General features: G+C 38.9%; 1 long non-coding RNA gene across 1 annotated transcript; it reads left to right on the forward strand.

Annotated features, from left to right (window-relative positions):
- The first annotated feature begins 1,327 nt into the window (after window positions 1-1,327).
- Window positions 1,328-4,237, forward strand: LOC148002593 (uncharacterized). Its single transcript, XR_015633075.1, has 3 exons — window positions 1,328-1,631; window positions 2,263-2,422; window positions 3,013-4,237. It is a non-coding gene; the product is annotated as an uncharacterized LOC148002593 (long non-coding RNA).
- The last annotated feature ends 6,808 nt before the right edge of the window (window positions 4,238-11,045 follow it).

Consider the following 11,045-nt stretch of genomic DNA (forward strand, 5'->3'; position numbering starts at 1 on the left):
GTGCATAAGCTGTGCCTTTACACACAGTTTCTTTGTGTTTATCTTTTCCTGTAAATCCAGGAGTTTTTTTTTTAAATCTCAATATAAAGAATGAATCAGTAGGATCTTTGCAATGTGGGGTTTTATCAATCATCAAATTTGTACATTTTCACCTATTAACAGCATTGGTTGCTTATCAACCATATATCAACCTCACTGGGTATTGGGCTCATAATTTTATTTCTAGGATTTACAAAACGGAGGCTAGAGAGATCTCTCAATAGGAAAGAGCAGCTCTGTATGCAGACACAGGTTCAAGTCTCAGCAGCTATACAATGGCTCCCAATTGTCTAGAACTCCAGTCTCAGGGATTTGATGCATTCCGTTCTCTGTCTTCTGTGGGTACCAAGCACACACATGGTGCCCTGATACACATGCAGTCAATAATACTCACTTATTAAATAAATAAATTAATTTTGAAATACTTATAAAACATATTTACATTTTTTTACCTGCCTAAAACTTTTCTCATGTTTCCATTGGACACAATTAGTGTTTCAAGACATGTCAATTCCTAAATAAGCTGCAAAATACTAATATTTATCCTTAATCAATTCTTATAGTGTTTTACTAGACTTTTCTCTTGCCTAGAAGGTTTTAAATGCATCAGTCTGGCAGGTGTGTGTGTGTGTGTGTGTGTGTGTGTGTGTGTGTGTGTGTGTGTGTGTGTGTGTGTGTGAAATGGGACCTGGATTCCTAAGGAAAGTGTCTTTGCTGTGATTTTGTCTACCTGGATGCCTTTTTCGAATAACTGAGCTCTCTGTGCATCCATGAACTCCTAACAATTTGTTTTGATATTTCCAACATAAATTTTACTGATAGAAGGAAGTAAGAACAATCTGTATTTGTTAGGTCAGCTTAGCAAGGCAAGACTCTCCAATATGGAAATCAATATAGGGACGATCTTTTGAGTCAGACATTCAAGTCACAGTTTGTTCCAGTGTGTGCACAGTCATTCAGTGAGACCTAAGCAGGCAGCACCAGGTGCACAGCATACATGTTCCTCCCCTCCCAACTGTCCCCCCCCCCCGCTAAATGTAGGTGCTTAAAATTTTTCACTTTAAACCCTCAAACTTCAGAGCATCCTTGGAAATTATAGCAGTTAACACTCAGTGGTGGGGAGACGGTGCATGTTTGAGGAACATGGTGGTTTCTTACAGGAAATCCCATCTTGTAGTTAAACTGACTTCAAGAGCAAATTAATGCAGTGACAGTTTGCTTAACATCCTGAAACCCCCTCCCCCTGCTTCATTTCCAAACAAGATGGCGATTACTAAGCAGTTTCGTTGCCACAGCACCAAGAGTATTTCCACCTTACAATCCAGCCTCTGTGTACACAAAGAAAAATGTTTCAAGACATGTGAGCTCACTGTGTTTAAGAGAATAATCACCTTCTGTTTCTGGCAAAGAGTCATCCAATAGCCTCTGTTCCATTTGCTGCAGGTGGAATCATCAGGAAATGTCTACCTTGAAATTTGTTCTTGCAGTTCATGTCAACGATATTTCAGAAAATACCACATGAAAGTCTCTGAGTTAGACAGGTACGCTATGAAGACAAATACACTAAGAACCAGCAAGATAGACCTCCACAGGTAAGAGCATTGATTAAATAAATGGGTTAGCGTGGTGGGTAGAATTGTCACATGTGGAAGTTAGAAAAAAAAATCTCTGTTTTTTATCTACTTTATTTATTTAAGACAAGTTCTTGCTCTGCATCCCATGCTGGCCTCTAGCATGGCCTGCCAGCTTGGCATCCTCACTACTTTGTAATGATTCCTTATCTTTTAGTGTCAAATTAATTGACTTTTTCCCTATAAAATCTCAGTGATTGTTTTATTTTAAAGTTTTCCATTACATAGTTGCATTTCAGCCCAGTATCACCCCCTTCCCCAAAGGCCTTCCCATTGTCAACCTCTCTTCCCCACAATAGACATCACAGTCACTAATCAGGCATCGTCTGCTCTATCTGTCCTTGTAGAGAACTACAGTTTCTATGGGGATGAGAAGACCAATGTTGAGAGTTTTATTGCTAGGATGGGGAGCAAATGTCTGGATGCACAACTGTGTCAGTGGTTCTGGGAGACTACAGTGGTAGGCTAGAGGAATGCTCAGAGTGTCATCATTCTAACTTCTGAGATGTCTTAGTCATGTGGTGACAGCATCTGTCACACTTCTAACAAATGAATGGTCCAATCAAATCATGTCCTATTCCATGTTTTCTAGAGGGTGACATCTCTATGTGAATGACTCCATGAATAAATGACAACCAACAGCTACTTGACTTCTTCTAGCTTGGAACAATAGTCAAAGATTTGTTCTTCTTTTGTGTACCACAGGCTGTTTTGAAGAGAGAACATCATATTTTCTGGGAAAAGTTTATACTGTAAGAGAAACTAAATGATTGACTACCTATCAGTAGACTGACTATAATAACTTTTTTTTTTGCTAAATCAATAAATATATTGTGAGCATTTACAATGTACAGCCATGTCCCGGCACAAAGGTTGCCAGGGGCGATACGTAAATTGGTAAGTATGGCTATGTTTCAATAAAGCTTACTTGCAAAAACAGGTGACAGGGTGGATTTGGCCTATGAGCTCTAGTTTGACAACTTTTGTTCTAGAGTATAGGACAGTGTCATTTTGTTTTGAAAGTATAATGTTGGAGACTGTTTGGGGAAATGATCACAAAACCCATCCCGTCAGTGTTAGGAGTAGAGAGAAGTTTGCAGTAAGCTGGATAAGCAATAATGATTCTCACGGTCTGGAGGGGGCAGCAGAGATATGATCTGAGTGACTGAGTAACTCAGGGTTTCTCTGTTAAGAAGTGGAGATGGGAGGTTTGCCAAAGCAGGAAGATGGGTTTCGGATTTCTCTTGAGCTTCAGCTGATAGCACATCAATTAAGATATGGAAGATGGAAACATAACCAAAAGATTGCTTTCTGAAAGATTTGATGTTTTTATTTTTTACAGGTCTTTAAGCTATCCTGTGAGGATACCTGGATAAATAAGCACAAGCAGAAACAGCGCACATTTACAAAGAAGCAGAGGAAAGATTGAAGCCCAATTTCATTATTTATACTGGAATAAGCTTTTGAGAGGACGCTCTTGAAAGATCGTGATGTATAGATGCCATGTCTCACAGGCAACGTGGGACTTGCTTACATTAACCCTAAATGTCATTTTTCTCCCTCTTCAGTGTCAAAAGCAGCATATCTCCGTCCTGTGTGTCAACTTCCACGTGAGCATGACAGTGCAGGGCGACTGATTGCAGGCAGATAAAAATAACTGGCAGAGTGAGACAGGATGCCAGTTGTGACCAGAAAACAGTGCTGCAAACATGGTGCAAAGCAAGTTCCTCTGGCTGGGCTTAGACCACATCCTAAAACACGGCACACTACGTCAGTATTTCCAGAGCTCAATGCCTTGCCGGAGTAATCTTCCTTTGGCATGAGAAAATGGGAACCATTGCTCTTTTTATCTGATACAACTAAAAGTTGATGCTGCTCGAAGTTACTTCTGAAAGCCGTTGCAGCAATAGGAAGTGAAGTAATGAGTTTTAGGGCAGAACTCGAGCTTAATGACCTTTCGCAGGCCATGCCACATTACTGGGCAAAGTTTCAAGAGGTACATTTTGATAAAATTATTTAGTTAGAATGTTTTTCTGAATCAGGACTTTTGGTTAACTGGGTTTATTTATAGCAGAGCATCTAAAGGCTAACCAATAATGCTAAGATACAATATGAAATCCCACGACGGTTGAGATGGAGTATTTTCAAACTTATTGAAAACAAACCACACTTTGATAAACATACACATATGTGTACAACACACTACATATGCCTATTACAACAAAATATCCATGAGTCATCATTCCACTGGATAAAGCTGAGATCCACTTAGATTATGTTTTGCTATAAGCAACAGAATGTTCAAGTTTAACTACCTGAGCAATTGGGCTTATTTCACTTAGAAAACAAGAAACATGAAGGTAGGTTTATGGTTTACTCAATAGTTCAATGATATTAGAAAAAAATCAGAATTTCTGTTGACCTTTTCCTCCTAGTTGCCAAAAGGATTGTGCAATGGTTAGGTACCATATCTGTGTATAAGAAAGGCATAGAAAAATCAGGAAGGAGAAGACGGTTGTCATCTTCATTTGTTCCTTATAATAAAAAAAAGTGTTTTTCAGAATCCTTATAGGAAATACTGTCTTGGACCTTATTACCTGGAATCTGGCTGTATATGACACATTCAACTACTATGCATGTGGTGAGGATAGAAGGAGGCTTTGGGAATCGAAAAACATCATTCCCATAAGCAGGGATTGAGCACATCATTGTCTCAACCAAACCATCAGAGAAGATGAATCTCAACTCTGCACCTAATGGTGCCTGCTAGAAACTTCGAAGACAACGTTTGTGTGCCTCACTTGCCATCCGAAAATTGTAATGGAGGCCATAACATATTTCTCATATCCCCTTCAGGGAATAAAGTGCTGATGACCCAGTTGTTGAGAAGGTTGGCTGAAGTTAGGCCTTGGCTTTTCTGAATCCTGCAGAGAACAGTCTGCTAGGGAAAATGATCTTTTGGACCATTCATTCCCCAGGGCCACCTAGGTCAGCATGGGACTGTAAAGGCCTGAGAGCTCTTTTCTCTCCCGTGCATGGCCATTCTCACTGTTACCTTCCTTTTCCATTTTCCTCACTGACAAACAAAACATGGCAGTTTGACGGGCCACGCCTCTGTAGTGCTGGTGGGCAGCTGGAGCCTCTGTTGTGCCTGTACTACAGCTCAGCTTCTTACTCCTCCCAGCTTGTCTTTCTTTGCCTTATAGGATGCTTACTTAGCCTTTCGTTTTTATCAAATATCTTGTGTGTGCACATGAGTGTATCCAGGTCTTCTTTATATCTCTATAACCCAACTATTAAAAAATAGACTAGGAGGTAAAAAGTACTCAAAGCATGTTCCTCTCTTATAGTGCTTCTAAAATTTGTTTGGGATTTGCATTATTTTTAAAATAAGAATTATTAGCTGGTCGTGGTATCCCATGCTTTTAATCTTAAGGCAGATCTCTGTGAGTTTGAGGCCAGTCTGGTCTACAAGGAGGCCATAGGAGAGCCATGGCTATGCAGTAAAACCCTGGTAAAGACAATAGAAACCATCATTATAGTTAAATCTGAGGTCTCTAAGGAAGACACTCCTTAAAATGGGAGTATTGGGTAAGATGGTGGACTAAAGCCTGCCTCTATGTAAGCCTGTTGGGGTGTGAATAAGAATAACAATGAGGAAGGAAAGGAGGAGAAAGAGAAAGAGGAGGAGGAATAGGAAGAGGAATGCATCTCAAAAGGAGGAAGAGTTTCAGAAATCCTTGAAGGAAGAGAAAGGATATCAGGAAGGACCTGATGGACAATGTAGGGCAGAAAGAAGAACATAGCCTCACCTGCATAGTTACCTGGCAAAGAATGGGAAATTACCACTGCCAAAGGGTAATCCACATGAAATTGGGCCTCAAGACCAACCCACAGCCTTCAAAGTTCACAACTCTTTGGGGGTTGGTGAGATCGTGACTTTTCCAACAAGTAGGGCAGCAATAGGAAGAAATTCCATTTTGTCAAGCTTAGAGTAGCTAGGGCACAGCGTCTCAGCTGCCACACTGAAAGAAAAATCTCAGGGTCTGAGATCTGGGAACATCCACAAGTAAGATCACATCCATTTGGCCTCAAACTGTACTTCAGTGAGGAAATGCCCAGTAAAACCATTATGAAGAGTAGGTAAGCTAGACACTGTGCAACCCAAAAGATGGAGGGGCAGAAGACTTTTGTGCACATCCTGGCTTGAACCAGGTACTTCCTGATTTTCTTCCGAGCAAGTTTGATAGTACTTTTACTAGTATGTTGTATTTCTTAGAGACAAAAGATAATTGCCACTGATTTTTTAAATCTAGTCAGCCAGTCTGTATCTCTTTATTGATGAATTGAAGCTGTTTGCATTTATAGTTTCTATTGACACATATGTCTAACTCCTATAATTTTGATTTTTTGGGTGGGAGATAGGTGATTCATTGTGTATGTTTTATTCTGCAGCCCAACAGTGTCCTATTCACAATAGCTTCCAAATAAAGCACAATAACTAAAATAAAATATGAGCTACCTAGAACTAAACAAGGAGAAGAACATTTTACATTGAAAATTGTAAGACACTAGAGAAAGAAACTAGATAAGTCATTAGACAATGAAGTGATATCCCATGTGCATAACCATCATAAATGTGGTAATATTAATTGAAGTTATATTTTAATCCACATTTGAATATTTCCATATGCTTCTTTTATCTTAATAAAATCTCATCAAAATTCTGTCATTTTTTACGGAACTAGAAAAAAACAATCTCCAAATTTATATGGAGCCAGAAAAAAAAGGAAAACCCAAACAGTGATAGAAATACTAAGTAGAAAAAGAAATGCTGAAATTTTTACAATATTTGACCTCAAATTATATCGCAGAGCAATAGCAACAAAAACAGCATGGTATTTGCATGAAAGTAGAAATGTATGACAATGTAACAAAACAGAGAAAGGTAACTCCACAAAGACTCAACTACTTAGATCTTGACAAATTATCAAAAACAAAAACAAAAACAATGCAGTGCAGGTATAGAGCAGGTTTTTTTCTCTTTTTAAATACAAGGTGCTTCTGAAACTAGATTTCACCATGTAATGACATCTAGAAAAACCAGTTTCACTTCTTTAACCCTGCACAGAAACCACATAAAGGTCAAACAAGACTTAAAACGTTGAAAATGGCAGAGGAAAACAGCAAGAATCCTTGATATGAGCATTTTCTGAGGAAGATTCCAATAGCACACAATCTAAATCCACAAAATGGGCTGCCATGGAATTAAAATCTGCACAGCAAAGGAAATAACCAGCTGAATGAAAAGACAGCCTCTAGATGGAAAACTGTGGTCAACTCCATGTCAATCAAGGGATTCACATCCAAGTGACATAAAGGATTATGAAAACAAAACCCTCAAACCCAAATTAAACAGCTCACAAACAGACTAATGAGCTGGGCAGACAGTTCCCAAAAGAAGAAATGTTGGGAAAATATTCAACATTCTTAGAGATCAGAAAAATGCAAATATAAACTGCCTTGTTCTAAATAACCTCAATCCGAGTAGCTGTTATAAAGAGAAGATAGAGGGCTTCAGTGTTCGTAGGAGCAGGAAATGGTACCAACCCAAATATCCATCAATGGGCGAAGAAAGAAAATGTGGTACACACACACTTTAATTTTGTGAAGCCATGAAGAAAAAAGATTCATGAGATCTTCAGGAAAATGGATATCACTGTGTCAAGTGATGTAAATAGATGGATAACGACCAATGCCACATCTTTTACTCGTGAAACCTATATTTAACCTTGTGGTGTGTACATGTATATATGTGTATGTGCTGGTTACTTTTATGTCACCTTGACACAAGCTAGTTAACTGAAAGGAAGAAACCTCAACTGAGAAAGTGCCTCCATAAGATTTGGTTGTTAGGACATTTTCTTATGTAATGATTCATGGTGGAGGGCCCAGACCATTGTGGGTACTGCCATCCATGAGGTGGTGGTCTTCGGTTCCATAAGAAAGAAGGCTTACTAAGTCATAATAAGTAAGCCAGTAAGAAGTTCTGCTCTATGGCCTCTACATCAGTTCCTGCCTTCAAGTTCTGTTGAGGAATTTTAATCCAGCAGCATGGCTATTCTGATCACATTCAAAGACATTCTAGGTCTGTGTGATATGGCTGGCATACAGAAAAGCCCTTAGTACACACCTTTAATCTCAAATGATGACATCTAATTGAGGGACAGCCAAAGTGATGAATCAGAGAAAGATTTGACAGGATAGGATACACCCACCTTTCGGGAGAATAGCTACTTAGTTAAGGTCACTGAACTTCTGGACAGTTGACTCATTCAGTTGGCAACCAGTGCAGTCAGTACAGTGCCCTGGAGTTGAGTATGTCGAGCTCAGGGGCAGTTTTTCCAAGCAGAGCAATTCAGAAAGAAGCCAGGTTGAATCGGTCAGCTTGGAGGGGAGTTTGAGTTAAAACATACTGCCAGAGTTCACAAAGAGCTAGAAGGAGTGAGTTCAGCAGTAAGGCTCAGGCTGAAACATTCTAGGCCTAGGTTAGCAGCCTGAGTCTTGAAGGTTTTAGGAACTTCCAGTCCTAGGCCTAGGGATAGTTAGAACAGAGAAAGAAATGTTCTGGGCTCAGCCCAAGTCGTATTTGTATAGCTGGGTGCAGCTCTCATCTTATCCCCTTTTCTTGGGAAATAATAACTACATTTACAAAGTTCCATCCTGCTTGAGTTCCTGCCCTGACTTCCTTCCAATGATGAAGTGATATGGAAGCACAAAGCAAACAAAGCCTTTTATCTCCAAGTTGCTTTGTCATTATATTTAATTACAGCAATAGTATCCCTAACTAAGACAGTGTGTAAAAGTCATAATTCTGAAAAGGGAGTTATAAGGGGGAAGAAGGGAGGTAGGAAACAGAGAGATTGAGGGAATGAAAGAGAAAAAGAGCAGTAAGAGTGGCTAAGCTGGGGAAGAAAGGAAACCACCCTCGAGGAAGAGAATGAATGGGAGGAAAGTATAATCCCACACATGCACGAAGATGTCACAGTGAAGACCCTTAGTTTGTATGCTAATTTAAAACTATTACACAAAGTAAAGAGTTTCAAAACTTTAAATGTATCCAAGTATATCCCAGCAATTTCCTTACCAAGCAGGGCGGAGCAGGAATGAGGAATGAACTCTCTCTCTCTCTCTCTCTCTCTCTCTCTCTCTCTCTCTCTCTCTCTCTCTCTCTCCCCTCTCTCTCTCCCTTCATTCCTCCCTCCTCCCCTCCCCGCTTCTCTCTCCAGAGAACTTTTTAACGATTATGGCTTACCAGTGAAATCCTGTTATTTCAACATTACAAGCATAAAAAATAAATTTGCCGTCTACACCAAGTAGACGTTTATGTCCTAAACTGACTAAATATTTGATTTTATTTATATAAATTTTTTGAAACAATTTTGGTTTAACATTAATTACTACTCATTGTAAAGATTCAAACCAAGTAAAAGTTTCAATAAGAAAAATAAATCATGTATTCCCTGAATAATGCATGCCCTTGAGTGTTTTCTGTCCAGATGTTTAGAGCTAACATCTGTTTCTTTGGACTTATACTCAGAAGAGCTTAAGGACTATGCTATGTTCTATGTTATCTGCAATGCGAATGGAAGTAGATTTTAGGAATATAATGTAACATTCATATTGAGAGAGAAATAAAAAGGACAGGTACAGGACCAGCCACCATACCTTCTTATTTAGACTCCCAAAGAGTAACAACCATTAGTGAGATGCGGCTCAGCCTGCAGTCCACTGTACCGAGTCTCATGCGCCTGCAAGAAACATGCTGAGTGATAAAACTGGGCGTCTCAGGGAACGCAGAGCTGGTGGTTTCCTGAGTTGAGATATTTGGGACGTTTCTCAGCTTCATTTCTCCAGCTGGCTGAGGGTAGAGTAAGATCACACCTATGCTGCTGTGAACAGCGGTTTCTTCTGAGCTTCCTTAAAATTAAATAAATGCAGTGGCTGAAGACAAATGTGCCTCACACCTTTGTAAACCAAACTAAGACCTACACACATTGAAATACAAACTACGCATTTGTCATCACACAAATAATTCCCTACTGTATGTTGATTGTAAGAGATTTGGATGATATAGAATTCTATAGTTTTCCCATAATTCTCTCTTCCTTATTTATAATGACTAATTTAATTTTCAGTCTTTATAGATCCAGCAAGATTTTCTCTCCTAATTCAGTTTTGATAGTGTGCATCATTTTAAAATTTTAATTTGTCCAAGTATTAGCATTGCATGCATTAAGTGAATCATCTTTCCTTGTCACTATTTATTGCACATGTATTTAATATTAGTTTTGTTAATCATTACCAAGAAAGCAAAGCTTTTCACCAAGGTGATGTTTCTTTTCTTTTGTTTTTTTTTTTCAGTTTTCTTCTCTGGCCATTATTGTTCACTCTTTTAATTTCCAGTCTTACTTCTTTTTTAAAAAATTCACATTTTATTTTATACACATGAGTATTTTACTTGCATGTGTGTATGTGCAACATATATCTGCCTGATGCCTGTGAAGTCCGGAAGATGGCATCAGTTCCTCTAGGACTGGGATTACAGATGGTGGTAAGCCACTGTCTCCGTTCTCAGAATCGAAAGCTGGGTCCTCTGGAAGAGCAGCCTGTGCTCTCAACTCCTCGGCCACCTCCTCAGACCCACGAGTTTTCTTTTTTGTTGCTTCTCAGATAAAAGACAAGATTTAGACTTTTCTTCCTTTGTTATATATTTTATGCAATGTAATTGAAAACTTAGTTACTTATTTAGAAGCAGAATCTTGCTACAATGTCTAGTCAGTCCTTGACTCCTGGGGTGATACATATAATCTTCCCTCCTCAGTCTCTCCATAAGTTGGAATGATAGAATGGTACCACCATATCCACTTCTTTTATTTCCCACCGAGCATTGCTTTAGGTGCATTTCAGAAATTTTAGATATTATTTTTTCTTTTCTTTGCCACTTATACTATACCTTGTAGTCTGGGAATCTCTGATGCTCTATTAATTGCAGTTTTCACAAGAATACCAGAAAAAGTACTCCTTGGTGCCTTGTTTCAGGAGATAGATGACTGTGGTTTATTTCATTACTGGTGATAGTGACTTGGATTCTTAGTTACATCCACTCATTCTGTCTACCATGTAGTCAGCAGATTATCCTTTCAACATTATACATAATTTTGATGGAGATTTCAAGATTAAGAATCTCTTTGTTCATCCATCACTCTTCGCTAACCTTCAGTGTTACTGACAGCATTCCTTTGCATCGTTTATTAATTTATAGTTCTAAAGTACTGAACTTCCTGGCTTCATTATTTCTTGAACAACTGTTAG

This window comes from Rattus norvegicus, chromosome 11, assembly GCF_021556685.1.
Source record: "Rattus norvegicus strain SHRSP/BbbUtx chromosome 11, alternate assembly SHRSP_T2T, whole genome shotgun sequence".
NCBI classification, from domain to species: domain Eukaryota; kingdom Metazoa; phylum Chordata; class Mammalia; order Rodentia; family Muridae; genus Rattus; species Rattus norvegicus.